We start from the raw sequence: 19,168 nt of genomic DNA, 5'->3' as shown, positions 1-19,168 counted from the left end.
AGAAAAGCCAGGTCTTGATGGCTTTTCATGAGAGAGAGATTAACCGAATAGATGTAGGTACCGAACTCTAGTGTTTGGGTGTTAGGAGAAGGCACAACGCCAATTGCTCTTTATTTTTAAACCACTTTATATTGTTTTAGGTAAACCATGCTGATATTGATGAAATCAGGTTACACAGATTGTGACAGTTTGACAGAGTATCCAAGGAACTTAGAGCTGAAGAGTGGGAAGCCTCGGGGATCTATAGAGAGTCAACTTATTGTGAAGATAGAAAATCACAGGTCCATGAACTGGACAATGCGCAATGTAAAGGATTTTGAAAAGAATGCAGGTTGGGATGGATAGCCAGTGAAAAGAAATCCTGAAAGTGGAAATGCAAAAATGTATGAGGTAGATTGACGAGGTGAATTGCAGAGTTTTAAATTTGTTGAATGTAGGGCAATGATTTGTGAGGGCGACCCAGTTAAGTGTGTTTCAGTAGTCAAAACTTGATAAAATCAGGATTGGACATTGAAGCGTTTGGCTGTTAAAGGTAGGAATGGACATGGTTTTTTTAAGCAAACGAAGCTGGTGACAACTGGCAGAAAGTTTATTGACTTGAGTGGATAAGGTAATGCTTTGATCCAACCAGACACCCAGGTTTCCAACATCATTTACTGGGTGGGGATTGGCTCAGTGCTGCTGGTTACCGGTGAAAGGACCAGAGAACGGGTGCCATCCCTAGAAGAATTACTTCTCTTGTATTTTCAGGAAGTTGTTGCTCTTTCAATTGTCAACTGCTGAGAGACAGTAAAAACAGGGATTATCTGAGGAATCGGAGAGATTGAAATCCTACAAAATAGAAGCACGATTTTGCTTTTAGTCGTCTTGCAAGAACATTCCTGAGAGTGGGGTATGGGATTTAGACAGTGTAAATGTGTGTTCCAGTGTTAGGACGGTGTATATTAAGCAGGTGATGCTTCTGACCCCAAAAAGGTTTGCCATAAGGTTGTTCAGGACACCAAGATATATGTTTTTGTGAATCCTCACCAGGCACCAACTATGAAGAGCATCTGCTCCTTCAGCATAGATAGCAAAACCATATATTGCACTTTTAGATGATCGGCTGATGATCCTCCGTGATCCTCCGAAGAGGCAGAAAGGTGGTTTGAAAACTTACTATGCAACATCTCTGTACACGATGCAGGTTTTTACTTGGGTCTGTACAGTTTGCTAAAATACTTTTATTAAGTTACTAGGTATGTGTATTTTTATTTAGCCAAGTATAGGCATTCACTCCATCCTGAGTTTGGCTGGTCATGGTTAAGCTTGTAAACAATAAGGCACCACGATTTCTCATGTAGCATTAACATTACAGAACACTTTTGCTCGGATAGTCAGTTCTCTGTGTGCGACACGCCGACTTCTTCCTTGGGAGAGATGATGGCTTCAATCTCTGACCTAATCTGGTTGTGTTCTGAGTATTTGTTTTCCAAGAGGTCTATATATTCTCTGGATACCTCTTATCTACTTTAGGCCACTATTGAAAAATCCTTCATGCTGAAGGAGAACACTTGTAGCCGTAAATTACTGTGAAGAATGCAGTGACTTTTCTGCAGCACCCAATTATGCAGCAAGTCTGAAATTATGCATTGAAAGGCATATCAGCAATATCAGCAGATATACTATATCTACATATTTCAGTGCTTAACTTCTCTACTGGTTTCTACAGTAGCCAGGACATACTAGAGGCTCATATTTCAACTTACTTGTGACAGGTATGGAATTCCCAATAAACCAACTAAAGACAACTTTCAAAAAAGAAAATTCCCCACTGGAAACTCGTACACAAAATATTCAAACTGACAAGTTGCTATTTCTGTGCATGAGAACCCCAGCAGCCATCTAAATAATTTGTAAACAAAAAATAAGATCCACAAATGCTGGGCTTACGTCCTGACTTACTGAGGTCCTTTGCTCCCTGAAGCTGACAGACATTGACTTGATCATCCCCACTCACTCACCTACCTTCCTTTACATGGGGCGCTGAGGAACAAACAAAGCAAAACAGCAAACAACGAACAAAATATCATTATTTGTAACTAAATAAGTCCTTCATGGCTTACCAACAAGTAACACAACTATAATACCACCAAGAAAACTCATTACTGTGAAAAATGAAACACATGTCCTTTGTGTATTATTGAAATACATGAAGCGTACTCATGTTTATTTTGACCTTAACTGAGCTTTTGTGGTTCTGGAGACATTTTAACACCTCTCTGAAAGTAAATAAGCAGGCACAAAGTGGTAACTTCTAATGCGCTGTTCTTATTGCTAAATTTAATGTAGTAAAACCATTTAAACTAAGAAGAAAATTTATTTCGACTGGTGCAGTATTTCAAATATCCCCTTTAAAAATTATTGTATGTTACATTTTAGGTTGAAAAGGTTGGCACAAAATCCGCTCATTGCTATGGAGTTTTCTGTTTTTTATTTAAAAGTGATGTTGCTTTTTGCCCTGTCTATGATTTGGTAATATGTCCTGAAGAAAATATTATGAAAGGTTATATTATAGAATCAGATTCTTAAGTTATGTTCCAGGAGAGGTGGGATTTGTTAAAGGACGAGCTTTGCCAACATAACCTTTCAGAACACGAAATCCTCTTATTTTCTTGCAGGTCTTTGAGAAGTATGTATGGTTTTGATGCTCAGTGAAGTAGAGGTAAGAAAACCATGCACTTGTCAGAGAAACTTTGAATATTTTTGAGGATATTCAGTACTTTTCTAGAAACAATGCCAAGACATTTCCAAGTAGCCTTGGATCCAAAGAAGACAATTAGGGGGGCCGGGGTAGTAGCTATTTTCCTCTGCTTGTCCGTTGTCCTCCTGGCGCTGTCTATCCTGCCTCTGATCTCAGAGGATCTGAAGGCAGTGGTAGGAACAGAGGGACACCTTCCATAGTTTGCATGTCTTCTAGTTTACGTAGCACTTCAACAGCCAATAGGAGGCAGGTAAAGGAGTAAGAGAGAGGCAAGATTCCAACCTGGTGATGTCATCTAGCATCAAAAGCTGCATGATGTCACTTCCACTACCCCTGATTTTATGGTGAATCCATATCCATCGTATAGCCCTAATACTGTGATAGCATTTGAAAACGGGTGCCAAATTAGATCTAATTTCCTAGTCATTATGAGGCTGTGCCCTCCAACACTCGTGTTTTGTGTTTGTAATCTCTCATTACTTACCTTTTTCAAGAATAAAGTGTACGTGTTAGTTTTCAAATCTCTTCTCCTTCCTACTATGAGTGAAAGGCAACGTTCCTATTTTCGCGATTTCAGGGTTTAAAATATATTAAGAGTTCCAAAATTATCAGTAAAGTGCAAACATGGTAAAATTAGTGAATAGTCAACTCTTACTGGCGTGCAGAAGCAGAACTGTCATAGAAAACCGAACAAAAACTGTTTCGATTTTTATTCCAAACACAGAAAATATACATGCAATGCCGACTCCTGCAGTTCAGAAACAGAATTAAGATAGAATCAGAGGTTGTGCCATTTGGTCTCATTGAGAAAGGTTAAGAAATCCGAAGAATCCTAATCTTTGAGTTTAAAACATGTTATTGCTTGCTGATACAGAGCTTGATTACTCACAGTGTTAGCTTGTGTCTTAAACCTGGGTGGTACTGTCTGGATAGGGCAAAGACCTGCATTGGGTGTGGTACAGTGTTGCAGGCAGGGAATCATGAAATATAGGTACTTTCTGCAACACTGTATACTGGATGGTTTGCAGTGTGCTTGGTGTTTTATATAGGTTTGACCATAGAGCTGCAGTAGAGTCATCCATGTCGAAACTACAGATGTAACAAGAAGCAACTCGGTCAGGTAATTTTAATTACAGACTCTGTAATTGGCACCCGGTGAGAAAGGAATAGACTTTAGCTGCTGCACTATTATTATTGAAGTTCCTCATTTCACTGACTCATATTTATCTCAAAATATTTACATTATATTTTTGTACACAAACATCAAGCATCATAGAGAGCTATGTGGTTGCCTGCATTTGTGACGGATAATTTTCAAACGTGTTTCTTAGACACAAGCCATGTTGATGAAATGGACGGGGATGAGGTCTTGTTCTCACTTCCAGTCGAGTTATCCTGATCATACCTCAGTGTAGAACCAGCCCCCTTTCACATACTGGATTACTGTGGGCAGCAATCCTGGTTGCCGTCAGCCGACACCCTGGCTGTGCCGGCTGTCTCAATCGGTCAGGGCAGCGCTGCCCTGGGGATTACAAGTCTCCTTTCTGCCAGCCTTTGAATAGTGGCAGCCCGCCATACAAAGGATGAGGAAAGGGGGTACAGGGGCCCCCATGGACAGCCCAATTGCGCTTTTTACTTCCTGAATTATGGGCAGTGAAAAGCGTGACGGACACTGTTGCACCAGACACACTGACACATTGCCGCTGGCTCAATTATGAGCCGGCATCAATGTTAAGGCCCTGTTCCCGTGGGCTGGCGGGTGGAAACGCTGTTTCTGCCTGCCATCCCAGCGGGGATCTCTTAATAGGGCTGGCGGGTGGAAGACCGGCATGGCGGTCTTCTGTGCAAAGGAGTTTGGCGGGCGGCAGAAGCCACCCGCCAAACTCATACTGAGGGCCTCAGTCTGTAAAACATTGTTGCAAACTGTGCACCAACTTTTGCAAACTGATTCTGTATTTGTGAATCACCTATGGACTATTAGGTTGGTTTGCAAAATCACCATTCAGGGTGGGTCACCGTTCAATCTACCTCACTACTATTGATGAGGTAGGTCGCAAATTGTGAATCACTCAAATTGGTCGTGCCTGTCACTACATTTAAATAATATAGGGCATATTTATGATCCCCTAGTGCCACTTTGCGCCACTTTAACTTCATTATTTTTTATGCCAGTGTGGCACAACGAGGCCCAAATCCCAGCACCATATTTACAGAGTGAGCTAATGCATGCATTGCACCACTTTGTAACCCTTTGTGCTCCATTATGCTTGTGCCCGGCATAATGTATGCAAAGGGGGCGTTCCCCCGTTGGGGGGGGAGAGGCAAAAAAAATGGCGCAAGCAAATCTATGAGATTTCCTTACACCATTTTTTTCGGCACTTTTAATGCCTGCTCAGAGCAGGCGTTAAAAGGGGGCTTTCATTATGTAGAATGGGACCCTATGTACTCTGCAGGAGTTGCACCAACATTTTGGCGCTACTCCTGCAGAGTACTTCACTAGTGTCACATAGAATGACGCTATTGCCCCCTACCCCGCATCATGGTGCGCTGTATTTTAAATACGGCGCACACATGGTAGTAGTAGGGGGGCACTAAGGGGTGCAGGGAAACTGGGGCTGCACTCGGCGCAGCACCACTTTCCATAAATCTGCCCCTGTGTATTTAAAATGCAGCCCATTTCCCTTAAAGGAAATGTGGCTGCATTCAAAAATACTTTTTTTTAAATGTTTATCCTCTGGGCGACTGCCCGCTCCCAAACATTTTTTGTTGTTGTCACAAAGGGGAAGAGGGGAAGGGATTTTGGTGGGACCTCTTTCCCCTTTGTGAATGGGTTACCACCTCCCTTGAGGATTTGTTAACCCACTAATGGTTTGTGAACGAAAATGCAATTGCCAACCATTGATATATAGCATTCTGAATCATAATTTGGAAGGGACCGCCCTGGGAATGCACCTTCTAATTTGCTTTTGGCTGTGCGTTTCTAAATTATTTTGTGATTCGATAATAGCGTACCAAATGGCAAAATGGGTTTAGTTAATACTAAAAAGCCATTTACCAGCCACAAACCTGTGATTTAGTGAATTGCTGGCTTTATGACCGCTAAATGCTTCTATACATCTGGCCCTACATCCCTTTAAAGTCTGTTTGCTAAAGTATTGAGAGACACTTTCTAACTTTGTCATATCTGCAGTGGCCACTTCCCCTAAGACCTTTTGCACAGTTCCCAAACCTTCCACCTACTTGGTAGATAAATATTAAGTTTTACAAATGCATAGGACCTCTTGTTTTTGGAGTTTGCTGCCTCAATTTTAAAAAATCATCTACGGCAGTTTTCAGTATATTCACTTGTTGTATTTCTGACTTGACACTCAGGGCCTGATTCTAACTCTGGAGGACGGTGTTAAACCGTCCCAAAAGTGGCGGATATACCACCTACCGTATTACGAGTTCCATAGGATATAATGGACTCGTAATACGGTAGGTGGTATATCCGCCACTTTTGGGACGGTTTAACACCATCCTCCAAAGTTAGAATCAGGCCCTCAGGCTCATGAATCTTGCCAGATTTACTATTATCTCCAAAGTGTTCAGCTGGAGTATTGAAGTAAATATGTGTTGTTGTAATTGCACAATTTTGCTTGAACTTTGGCCATATCCAGGATTTATTTTACAGGCAAATAGTGCATCGATCAATTACTTCCATTTTTTAGCTACCATGTAGATTCTTGAATCACCTATGAGCTTCCTCCTTTTCTCTGCCAATATTGGTTAAGCTTTGCGGCATGAAAAGGTAACTTTATTCCGAAAAATTCTTTTTTTCAGCCCACTTCTAATCTAAAAGTTGGTATACATCTCTTTTACTAGATTTGGGGTATTCGATGAGACTCTGGCGGTCATTCTGACCCTGGCGGTCTTTGACCGCCAGGGCGGAGGACCGCGGGAGCACCGCCGACAGGCCGGCGGTGCTCCAATGGGGATTCCGACCGCGGCGGTAAAGCCGCGGTCGGACCGGCACCACTGGCGGGCTCCCGCCAGTGTACCGCCGCCCCATTGAATCCTCCACGGCGGCGCAGCTTGCTGCGGTAGGGGGGGTCGCGGGGCCCCTGGGGGCCCCTGCAGTGCCCATGCCACTGGCATGGGCATTGCAGGGGCCCCCGTAAGAGGGCCCCTACATGTATTTCACTGTCTGCTGTGCAGACAGTGAAATACGCGACGGGTGCAACTGCACCCGTCGCACAGCTTCCACTCCGCCGGCTCGATTCCGAGCCGGCTTCATCGTGGAAGCCTCTTTCCCGCTGGGCTGGCGGGCGGTCTGAAGGCGACCGCCCGCCAGCCCAGCGGGAAAGTCAGAATTACCGCCGCGGTCTTTCGACCGCGGAACGGTAATCTGACGGCGGGACTTTGGCGGGCGGCCTCCGCCGCCCGCCAAGGTCAGAATGAGGGCCTCTGTTCAGACCTCAAGAATAGAGTTCATGGCCCCATTTCAGTTTCCATTAAATTTGTCAGAGAACCTCATCTAAATACTATTCAGTGCTTCCTTTCTCTTGACACCAGGTGCCCGATGGCAGGTGACCTTTCCCCACAGATCTACCGACCCCATCCTTGGACTGGTGGATTGTGCCTCACTGCAGGATCCTTTAAGGGACTCTCACCAATATAAACCGGAATAAATGTGTCAAAAATTTAATTTATTTATGTAGAGTACATGTTGATGAGTCTAGTATATTGTAGCATAAATTCAAAGGCTGAAGACAATATGATGTGCACCTCCTCCCAACCTGATTTAAGCATTTGTTTGCTACAGGGGTACAGTATTTTTAGACTCTAAGTGGATTAGGCCTCAGTCTTGAAATGAGCTGTGGCTGACCTCCCACACTGTCAAAACAATCTAGCACCTGTATTTCAGAGGAATCACATGCATAGCTTTCTTAATTTGACCTAAGGAACAAGAACTTCTTCAGAGAAGAAAATACAAATAATAATGAGCGTTGGACGAAGTGAATTACCGGGGGAAGTGCTCCCAGTCTGCCCTGGCTATACATGAAGGTGACATTTTGCACCGTACTGGGCTGGAACAGGATACCCTTAACCTTCACCAAATTGAGGTCCTGTAATCATCTACTTTGTAGCAACTACCATTCCCCAAGTCATTTTTGTCCTGATGAGGCCCTGGTATCCTGTGCAAGGGTTGAAACGTCATTGAAAGTCCAGATTATCTGACCTCCTTTGTTGTGCTGTATCATGATTAATAAATCTTTGTATTGACAGATGTATTTTACAATTTTATAAGAGGCTGTCCATGCTGAGACGCATTTAGAATCACAGAACTATTAGCGATTCTTTTATTGCCCTTCATCGTGGTGTCTCTTTTTCTCTTGAGGAGCACATTTTTTTCACTGTTTCCTTCTCCATTTTATGTTTTTTCCTGCATTCATAAATTTCTGTTGTTACACATGTTCTGGTACTGGATCGAGTGGACCAACTTCAGATATCTATAACAGATGATTTTCATCTTTATTTAAGAACTGTGGGATTGAACCAGTAGTAAGATATTTCTGCTACAATATAACAAATTGATAAAAATGAGTTTCACATGAATGTTTCTTTTGATAATGTGTAAAATAAGGCACCCTTACTTGTAACTCATTTAAAATGTAAGTGTGCTACAAATACATTATAGATTGAAGTATTATGCTGCTGAACCTGACTACTTTATGTAAAATATTACTGGCAAAGCAATTTAACCAGGCTAATTAAACTTCTTCACAATACTTGCAGTGCATGCATTAAATCAAGTATGGTTAGGGATGGAGGAATAAGCCATCCATTAACAAGAAATTGTGTAAAAATACCCAAAAAGCCATAAACTATGCTAAATCACGCACCTAAATTATACTTGTTGAATTGACACCACTAAGCCAGTCGCTTTATGAATGGCGCCTGCAGGATCTAATAAAACTGCCATATTATAAATACTCAGTATGGAACTTCCAGGCCTGGCCCATGAGCCCCTTGGAGTAATCTGAATACTGTTAAAGAAGGATGACACTGGAGTGGCCTACACAGCTCAGGAGCATTAATGAACAACACCAAAGCTGAGAAGGAGCATAAGGGAGTAGGAAGGAGCTGTGGGCAAACACGTTATGTTCCGAAGAAAGTGATAGCAAGAAGCTAGCTTACAGAGAGGAAGATGGTTGAGTGAACAAAAAAACAGAATGCTGAGAATGGTAGATTAGAATTGTAAATTAGAATGAAGCCCCTTAAGTAGAGGTAAGTAATCGGAAAAGGAAGACATTTGAGAGTATGAAATGCAAACCTGAGAATGGACTAAAAAGGCAGACAGGTGTCGTTAGGATGCCCAAGGTAGTGAATGCAACACGTATCAAGGTGTGCAAAACATGATGCTTTGGGGTAGCAATTCCAAAAGCAAGCCAGGGAGATAGACAAAAGGATATGCAGTCAGCAGCAAAAAGCAAATTCATTGTTGAAGATCTGAATATACCAAGCTCGGTGCGCCTCATTACCTAATTAGCATTCATTTATCTGTAGGATGCTGATTGCCAAATAAGGAATGGGTGGCGGAGGAGGTCAGCATTCCCTGTCTCCTGACAGTTTCCAGCTAATTTCTGATACCCTTGGACATCATTTGCATGAAGGATGCCTCATGCAAATGTGGTCTCCACTCCATCTCCAGCAATATAATCATCACATGGATTCAACGTCCAGAGTAAGTAGGGTAGGCAGTGTAACAGGCAAGACCTGCCTTTCGTTGGTCTTCTCTTGGTTGCTGCTGCGACCCATTATTGGGACTAATAGGACCCCAGAAAACTATGATATATTCTCAAATGAACATCACCAAGCTGTAGGAACTGCACTTAAACCATGACACTATGCAAAATGCAAACAATATTGAGAAGGTAACAGGAAACTGGTGGAAATTTGAGCATAGACATTTCCATATGCCTAGGATGCAAATGGGTATCAATTTGTTTTGGCCGTAGAACTTTAATGGTTCTAAAGCAATACATATTTGGGTGAAAATAGATACCAACCAAAAGTAATAAATATAAAAATACAATTTGCAAGACCTAATTTGCATCAAGAGGCGCTGCTTGCAAATGAAGTCTTTTCCACATACTGTTGCCTCTACAATCACCTAAAAAGGTCCTTGGTGGACTTGCAAACATGGGATGGAGCCTTTGTAGGCGAAGGGCGTACGATCCAAGGATCCTGCAAGTCTCCCCTTTGAGAGACTATCGGGACCGCTTGTAATTATTTATTTATTGGTGATTTCGATGGCAGCATGTGCTGCTTGCTTGAAGAGGGAAAATAGAAGGAGATATAAGCGCAAAGAATTAGATAGTGTGTACAGAAGCAGGCAGGTACCTTTTACAGCTTCTAATTAACAGCATTCCAGGTCCCGAAATGTCCAGGTGTTCCGGACCTGGGCCATCTCCCTCTTTCTGTATAATCATAGAAATAGAATACTAAGGCTAGGTGGCTAATATATGCACGGATGGTGCTTGATAGTTCAGGAGTTATAGATTACTGTCTGGGAAAATAAAATTAAGTTGCCACTTATGTTGATTCAGTTCCACAATAGAAGATGTACATAATACAGTGTCCAGAAGTATTATAGGTACTCGATGATAGTTGGCCGCAACAAGGAGGCTTATGCTTGGGAAAAAGTTCCATTGCCTTCTTCTTTTGATAAAAAAAAGCTGAGCACTCAATTACTAACCTATCACAAGAGAGCTGAAAGCGGTTGGCATCACTACATGAGCCACAATTTTGAATATCCTCCTATTTCTCTATGATGAAGCATCTCAGGTCGTAGTTAAATATTTAAAGATGGCCTATTGCTTTTGAGTTTTAAGGTTTGTCAGTTTCGATGGGTGGAATTCTGTATCTCCCTGTATGAGGAAATATCCCCAGGGTGAAGCAGTACTTTGCTTTTTAGGGCTGGCTTGACAGCTCTGCTGGCTGCACGTTGCCAATTATTTTACATATTTGTAGAGTGGGCTTTGCCTCTCATCTTATGCTATTGGCTGTTTGATGAATCACCACGAGTAGTAGGCTCGAGGAGAGAATCAACCTCCTCAAATAATGAGGTCTCTCTGCTTAGTTGAACATCATCAGATGTAGGTTTGTTTTAAGTACAGCCTCTTAAGCCAATGTCTAAGCTTTTTTCTCCCCCAGTTGTCAATATATTTGGAGTTATTTGATAACAATCAAGAACATAATATTCCAAGTTGCTATAAAATCAATAAAAGGCTAAAACAAGTGATGAGAGGGCGTGTTCATATATAAAAAGAATTAGCTGTACCTAAGTCAAATTGGTGGTCCAGCCCAGCCTCTTTGGGGCTCTGACAGGCACAGATGGGCCCGTTCTTGGCCCCAAGTCAGCTCATGCACGTTCAGGACACGTCAGCTGTAGATGCTGTAAAGCACCAGTGGTAGGTAGGGTTGAACCACCTCGTTCTCCCCCACTGACTTGTGCTCCCTCTATTTTTAGGGTCGAGCCTACTAAGCGAGACGCTTTTGTAATTAAAAAGGGCTCGGAGCCCTGTCCCCGTCACGTCAGTGTTTGTGTTTGGCTGGCGGGCTTGCCTGTTAGAATCTGCTTGATTTCATTAATGGAAGGCATGCATACGTCATGCCTTTTCCGGTGGCTAGCCCTCCTCGAGCGCATCGACCAAGTACAGAAAACATGCGAGGCTCGCTGTTTTCTGTCCAGCTCGTGGACTACTTTTTCTTTCTTTTCCCAGCGCGATCTTGCTTGGCAGAAGTCAAGCGCTTTACATAATATCGACCCTGTTTCACAGTTAATTGCACTTTTTCCGGTTAGTACATAAATGCAATTTTGCCGATAGGTTTCATTACCAGTGAAAAGTCGGGTTAGGAGTTTACAACGCTATCAGCTCTAACACGAGCAAACGCGAGACCCGTTGCATTGCAAATGCTTGTTTTAGCTTGTGGTTTGTAAGGTGCTGCATACCACCATTTTGTAGTCTCAACAAGATTTTTTTGTCAGATTATATGCATGGATGAAAAGCCTTATGGTTCTTTTGATAGAAGAGATGGTCTCTTAGCCCTGTGTGGGTGGAGGGGGAGGAATAGGCAGATCACCCATGAATTCAGCCTGTTCTGGGCCAATTATTCACCTCCTTTGATGTATCAATCGCCTCCTATGGATTGCTAACATTGCAATGCATCAATGACTATTTTACATCTCAGACGTGCGGTAAATCATCACACATTAAATTATTTATCTCATTAGTGTATTGTATGTAGAAAACAATCCTTTTCACTCTGGCTGTTCTACTGTTTCAGCCAGGAATCTTAAGTGAGTTACATATATATGTACACCTATCTGTTCACACAAGAATAGGGGAGTCCAGACTAGCATCTTAGAGCAAAACAAATGTTGGCAAATAGGCCTGGCTTTAATGTGGTAATGCATGGAGACACAATTGTGCACAATGCAGTTTGAACACATGAACCCATTAAAACCAGAACTATTGGATTTGCCAACGCGTGTTTGCAAATTTTTGCTCCATGAAAACTAAATTTCTATGGAAAATAAACTGATGCCTTTGATGCAAAGCCCAAAACAACCCAGTTGTTTTAAAAGTTGGCAGCAACTCCAAAAGAAATAACCCAAGGTATTGGAAGCCGTACAGGATGAAGTGATAGGAGATTTATCATTAAGTGGATTCGTGCAACTAGGGCCAAGATGAGAACATTAACTGTGTTTGCATTGACTGACTTGTGAGATATGCTCTCTGCAACAGGTACACTTCGACAGGTACTTTACAGTAATTTCAATTAATTCTCCAAACACTATCAGTGTTCCCCTCATAGAGCAGTGGGGCGGGTCCAACATAGGTTCCCTAGGACCAGCTCATTGTCAGTTTGTCATCGCAACCACATAAGTTACATTCACTTATAATTAAATTAAATAGAAATACTCTACATAGAGACCAGTTATCCTGAAAAGTTGTCATGCATTGTCCCTCCTGAATCTGTGCTGCTCACCTCTGTTATATAGTATGCTACAACTGCCAGACATGGTAAATCCCTTAGGGCACATGACTTAATAAATTAGAAGGAATGCCACCATCAAATACCCCTATCGCTTGTGTAGCTTACTTCTACCCTTGATGCTGAGATGCCAAAATGTCAAGACCTTTTGGTCACTAGGGGGTCTATTATCAAGCTCGTAGTACCACCTTGCGATGCACTAGTGTAATTATTTTTTAATGGTAAGGCTTCAATAAGGAGGCCTTTCCTCTGCGCCATATTTACAAAGTAGCGCAATGCTTGCATTGTGCCACTTTTCACACCCTTGTGCCACATTATGCCTGCACGAGGCATAATATATGCAAGGGGTTGTTCTGATGCAGGCAGGCCTGAAAAAATGGCTCAGTGAAATTTACTGTGTCATTTTTTTCCATCATTTTTAACACCTTCACAGAGCAGGCGTAAAAATGACACACCCATTTTAATCAATGGACCTCCATGTGCTTTGCTGCACTAGTGTCAAACTTTTGGAAGCTAGTGCAGCAAAGCGCCACAATAGCATCAAAAATGTTGACGATATTATCCTAATGACCACCATGGTGTGGCGCAACCATGGTGTCGTTAGGTGGGTCGGGGCGACGCAAAAAAAGTGGTGCATCAGGACCAATGAGTCACTTTCCTGTAAATATGTCCCTTAATAACTATCTTTAGAGACCAGCAGCGTAACACTTCTATCTCAGAGGACCAAGGTCAGATGCAGTGCCTTGAGTCCAGGGGGAGAACACAAGACAGGGATTTTTATGGAACTCATATTGGACATCACTTTGTGTAATTATTCTTAGTTTGAACATTTTATTAACTTCAATTGTTATACTTTCTTGTTTTTTTATTTGTTCATTTTTTGCATAGTTTAGTAAGACAAAAGGAAACTCATTGGCGATGAGCAAGATTATACGTGACAACTTACTATTCGGTTCCTTTATTATAACCATTAACTATGGCTACATAAATACATGAATGTGGTCGCTGCTTTGGTTCATAGCACAGTAGAACAAGCACCTGCTGGCCCCAGGCACGCCGAAGACTGCTTACTTGAAGAAGAAAACATCACCTGACAGAGAATTTAAATTCTTCCCGTAGTTCTGGCGTGGCGTAATTTCATACTACACATGCCACCTTCTCAAATCTCTGGCATGCCTTACTGTAGTTCACTTCTTTTACACACTTTTATAGCCTACTAGGCATGGGTAGATCTGTGGAGTAATTAGACGTTAACATTAGCTCCTCTAAAATACGTAAATAATGTTGTAGGATTGTTTTTTAAGCATAAGACGCTGCACGTTGTGTGGGTCCTGATTTAAAATGTGGTCAACAGGTACATTGTTTGGTCTGATCAAAGTATTACAGATAGATCTGTCTTCAAATTTGTGACGTTCCAGCTCTGTGCCAACGTCTTTTTACGGTCAAGATTGGCTAGTGTCTGGAGAAGATTGCACGTGGACAATGTGTGTTTGTCAGTTTATGATTTCATGGTAGAAAACAGACAGGGCACGTGTCGGGCTCGTTTTGTGGAAAGCAGAAACAGCTTACAATGTGAACCAACCAATCCCACTTGGAGGTTCGAAGTTGAGTACCAGAAATGGCCAAATAATGATGTCAGTATTTATGATTTTTCTTGGATAAGATATTTCTGTCACTCTTTATTCCTTTTACTGGTAGAAACGGTTCAGTGTATTGTTCACAGTGCCAATATAAAATAGCATTTCAAAGTAATGTGCCCAGAAAGAAAACAACCTGCACTTGTGTGCAATGAGGATGCACAGTGCGGGTTCCTTGCACTGACGTCAGTCAATCCAAGCGAAACCGTGATGTTATCAGACCGGGTGCTCTACAGGGAGTTGTATATCTAATAAACATATTTTATTTTTGTTTTAAAGATGTCCGATTAATTGGACAAGCAGACTGAGATAGTAGATATATGTACACTACAGGAATATTTCAGAACAAGTACATTACATCGCAGTGGTGCCAGACGATGAGCGACCTAACTCAAATGTATCTATTTCATAAAAAGGAAGCTTACCTGGGATAGGGCAAATGTCCTAGTGCATGTAAACTCATTTTTGCACCTGTTCGTGACGCGGAATATTACGCCGTGATGACAACTACAAAATATGACAGCTTTGTTATACAAGATGAAAGCAAGATACAGTTCTCTAGAATGGTTTGTACCAAGAACAGTTTTCACCTATGGACTTAAATCCAGCATATGTGAATACCCTACCAGACTACTGAAAAATGTGCATATCTTTTACAATATTTATGTACTTTTCTGAGAACTGGAATTTATGTGTCTTATTCAGTCTTTAAAGCACATTGGGATTTAGATAAAACACGGAAGAAGCGGCTTTGGCTTATGTATTGTAATGCAATGGCATGTCTGATGGTCCATACGTCACACAAGTAAACTCAGCTCCCTTGCTAGACAGACCATTCCGCTGCACAGAATCGGAACATGTCTTCAGATGAACAGGCCAAAGTTCCAGTTCTTCAGAGGCTGAAAGAGAGCTGGCTGTTTCAGAGAACTGCAGACTGCTCTCCACATGCCAAGCAACAGAGCTGCACATGCCTTCTAGGCTAGAAATGAAAGCGCCCAGCCTCCAATTGTTTGTTTAACCTTTTCTTTTCCAGAAAGCCACTCATGCCAGTGACCCCTTAAAAGTATTTTGGGAGCCCCAACCAGTAAGTAGTTTGCAGAAGATCACAGATGCCCGCCCGGATGGGGAATGCGCCTAAATTTGAAACCGGGTTCGGTATGTCAGAGCTCATACATTTTCAGCACGAGAACCATGTTACAGCACACGTTTATTTATGTCCTGGACTGCGAGATATTTCTTAGCACGTGTAAGGAAAATCTCTAAATTGTCTCCATGAGTTCACACACTGTGCTGTTGTACAGGGTGCACACAGCTCACCAAAAATCCAATGTTGACAACTGTGAAAGACACTTAACTACTGAGTATGGCGGCAGATGTCTAAAGTAACATTTTGAGAATGTGACAGGTGTAGGCCGCTAACGTAAAACTTCTGTTATTTTCAATCCCAAACACCCCAATTTAATGGTTAACAAGTCGCACACCGATAAAAGAGCGTTTAGAATCTGGATTTTCGAAGCAATCACAATGGAAAGTCCTGATTTTATTAAGAAGACGGAGCTTAAGGACATAATGTGAAACCGCAGGTCCACTCATAAAGTCTCCTCACCCAGCTTCACAAACTAAAGCATATTGTCTCAGCGCTTTCTCGTAGCTTGACTCAGGCACACGAAGTCAGCTCAGAGAATTTGAAATCTGAGCTGTGCCGTGTAATAGTATACTTTGTTTTAGTGCTCGGGGATGCAGGATTACCGTGCTTGGGTTATTTCCAAACTATAAACATGATTTCACAAAGGAAGGGCAGCAAAAACGACTGAAATGAGCATTTTTACTTTACTTCATCTCTGCAGAAAGACCTCATGTTTTAATTTGTTTGTTGCTTGAATTGAGAGCGACAACAAAGGAGTCATGAAGGTCAATTATTACTTTTAACACATTTTGTAAGATGAAGAGCTCTGTTGAATCCAATGGCATGTACTGAAAACATAAAGCCTGTGTTTTTCTTGGGTGCCTCATATGAGCCAATGATGCAGAGCGGAATTATGAGCACAGTGGTGTAGCATGTACCTACAACCAGCAGAAAGAGAATACATTAAAAACATGAAGAACGTGTCATTGGAAATGATCTGCAAAGGGTAAATTAAGTGGAATTTTCTGAAGTAATGCACAACAAGCAAAAGTAAAATAGGTGTATAATTATTCAAAATAGTTGATGGTCAGTGTGATGTTGGAAACATAAATGTATAAAGTTAGCAGTGTTGTTTATAAAATGAAAGAAATATGTGCTGGGTCTGCATTTGTAACTCAAGATAGAACATTGACATACATGAAAGTAAGGCGTATAAAATTCAGGATGTAATTGTGGATAAAAAGTATGGGCAAGGAAGTGCCGTATCATACTGGTGGACTTGCTTCATTTTAGCAATGAGCATACACAAGCCACAGCTAGAGTCGAAAGGAAAGGGACGTTAGGGCGTGATGCTGACCTCTGAACTGTGCTGAAGTCTAAAAGATCATCATGAACACTGGTATTTTTTGGGATGCTGCATTTCAAGACAGAAAAAGTGGGCTCAATTTCTGATAAACCTCATCCCCACGGCTGGATGTAGAGCTGTTCACTTAATCACCTAGTGCTTCTGAATATGTGTTTGTTGAAGCATCTCAGTCTAAGCAAAGCTTCTATAGATATTGAGAATAGTAGAGCAGTTGTGACATTGATCCATTCTATGTCTTGCTACTGCATGGTCGCCTCCTCTGTGAATTTTTTCACATAGGTTTGTAACTTTTACATATGATATAAAAGACGTTTTTTTAGAGAGGATTAAGTGCGGATTCGAACGAGGCTCACCAGAATCTCTGTAACAGCCTCATTTGAGAGCATTGGGCCTACAAAGGGCCAGCAGCAGTGTCAAACTCCAATAATCGAAGGCTGTAACCAGTCCACATGCCCAAAATATTCAATGTGAATCCCCATGACATAATCATACAGTGCTATAATCATTAGATGAAAATCAGGCCTAAGACTGTTTATGATGGTGGTAAGGAAGATCTCTCTGGTTTCTCCTTTGAGTGTAATTATTCTTCAAGCCTTCTCTCAAAGTTTCAATTCAACTGTGCTTGATTTAGGATTAAGAACAATATATTTATAATTTCCTCTACGAACATTTTTTTGGGAAAATTAGATAATAAGACACAACATTTAAAGACATGGACAGTGCAACAGGTGGCGTACCTTCCGCAAAGAGAGTACCTCTGAATATGCAATGTTTTTCTCTTGGCTTCTATATTTACGCTTCTGAAAAATTGGCACTCTCCTCGTGGACTTGTCCAATCACTACATGTTATTAAATGATTTGAAGTGGTGTGGTAAATCTCTGTACATGTTGTGAGGCTTTTAGTTATTCACAGCAGAATGTATACATTTGTACAGCTTTCAAATATTGTCAAACATTGATATGTCTCACATTATAGTATTGACATGTAAGAAGAGCACATGCTAATTCTTAGTCATATAGCATTCATTTGTGTACGGTATTAAATAATGTGGCTGTGTTGAAAATGTATCACGTCTAGATTCATTGATAAATTAACTAAACGGGTTCCCTAAGTACTGAAGATGCAGCCCTCTTACAGATGAAGCAGATCAATCTTTGTATACCTCATCAGCTGTGGAAATTCCAAAAATCTGTATTGCAAAGAAGCTGTGCCTTTATTTCATTATCTTTTTTCATGAAAATATACCTCATATTCTGCATCGGTACTGAATTGTAATTGAGATTGTAAATTTGTTGGAAACGGAGAATATCCAAATATTTGTTTCTAAAATTTAATGCTTCTATTTTTATACGTATGTGCTGTGCACAACTGTGTAATGTACTTGTAAAATAAAAACATTTTTTATACAATTTCTTTTATTTTATTCATGCTATCCTGTTCAAAAGCATGACTATGAATGTTAATGATGCATCCATCAAGTTGTCTTCAGGACAGGTAAATATGGTAACAAAGAAACATAAACAGCTATAATAAGGGGTAACAAGAGAGTGGAGACAATCATGTTTTTAGAGTGACAAAGTGTTCATTTAAAGCAATTCCACTGCTTACCCCGAAGGCAGTAGAGATCTGAGAGAGAGCTTCTCCCTACCTCGGCTGCCATGTCTATGAGGAGTAGGTCAATATCTTGCAAATTTTCCATAAATGTTCTTACTGCCTTGATTGCAAGCTTTCACATTGCCTTCTTTGCAAAGCATTAATATCCTCATAGGTAGGGCAACATTTCTTGAAGACTAGCAGATGTAAATATGTAATGAACAAATAATAAAGGTCTGCTTTTTTAACATGGGTATCAAAGTGCATGTTATCATACCAAGTTCTGAGTATGAGCTTAGATTTGGTGTCTTAGTTGGTGGCCACAAATCGGTCTTATTAGTGTTCACGTGGTGCATCAAAACACAAGAGGACATGGTAGGTTCCTGCTTACTTCCAGGTTTTAACCAAGTTGCTTCTCACAGCTATGGTGGTCCTGCAGAGAGAATGAGTGAGAGGTATTATTCCTAACATCATATCACAGTGTCCCACTCGCCAACTAGGTGAGCCCAAAAAATGTGGGTCTTTGTGTTTGAAATGCATCTGGATCAACATGATTTTATATCAGCTAAGCGCTTTCAGAGATGACAAATTAGTAACACAGAGTCATCTTCGAGACCAAATCACATCATATCAGGGAGAAAAAGTCAATGAATAGAAC

This window comes from Pleurodeles waltl, chromosome 4_1 (assembly GCF_031143425.1).
Source record: "Pleurodeles waltl isolate 20211129_DDA chromosome 4_1, aPleWal1.hap1.20221129, whole genome shotgun sequence".
Taxonomy (NCBI): Eukaryota; Metazoa; Chordata; class Amphibia; order Caudata; family Salamandridae; genus Pleurodeles; species Pleurodeles waltl.
The sequence above is the reverse complement of the archived record's forward strand: the minus strand, read 5'-3'. Positions refer to the sequence as shown.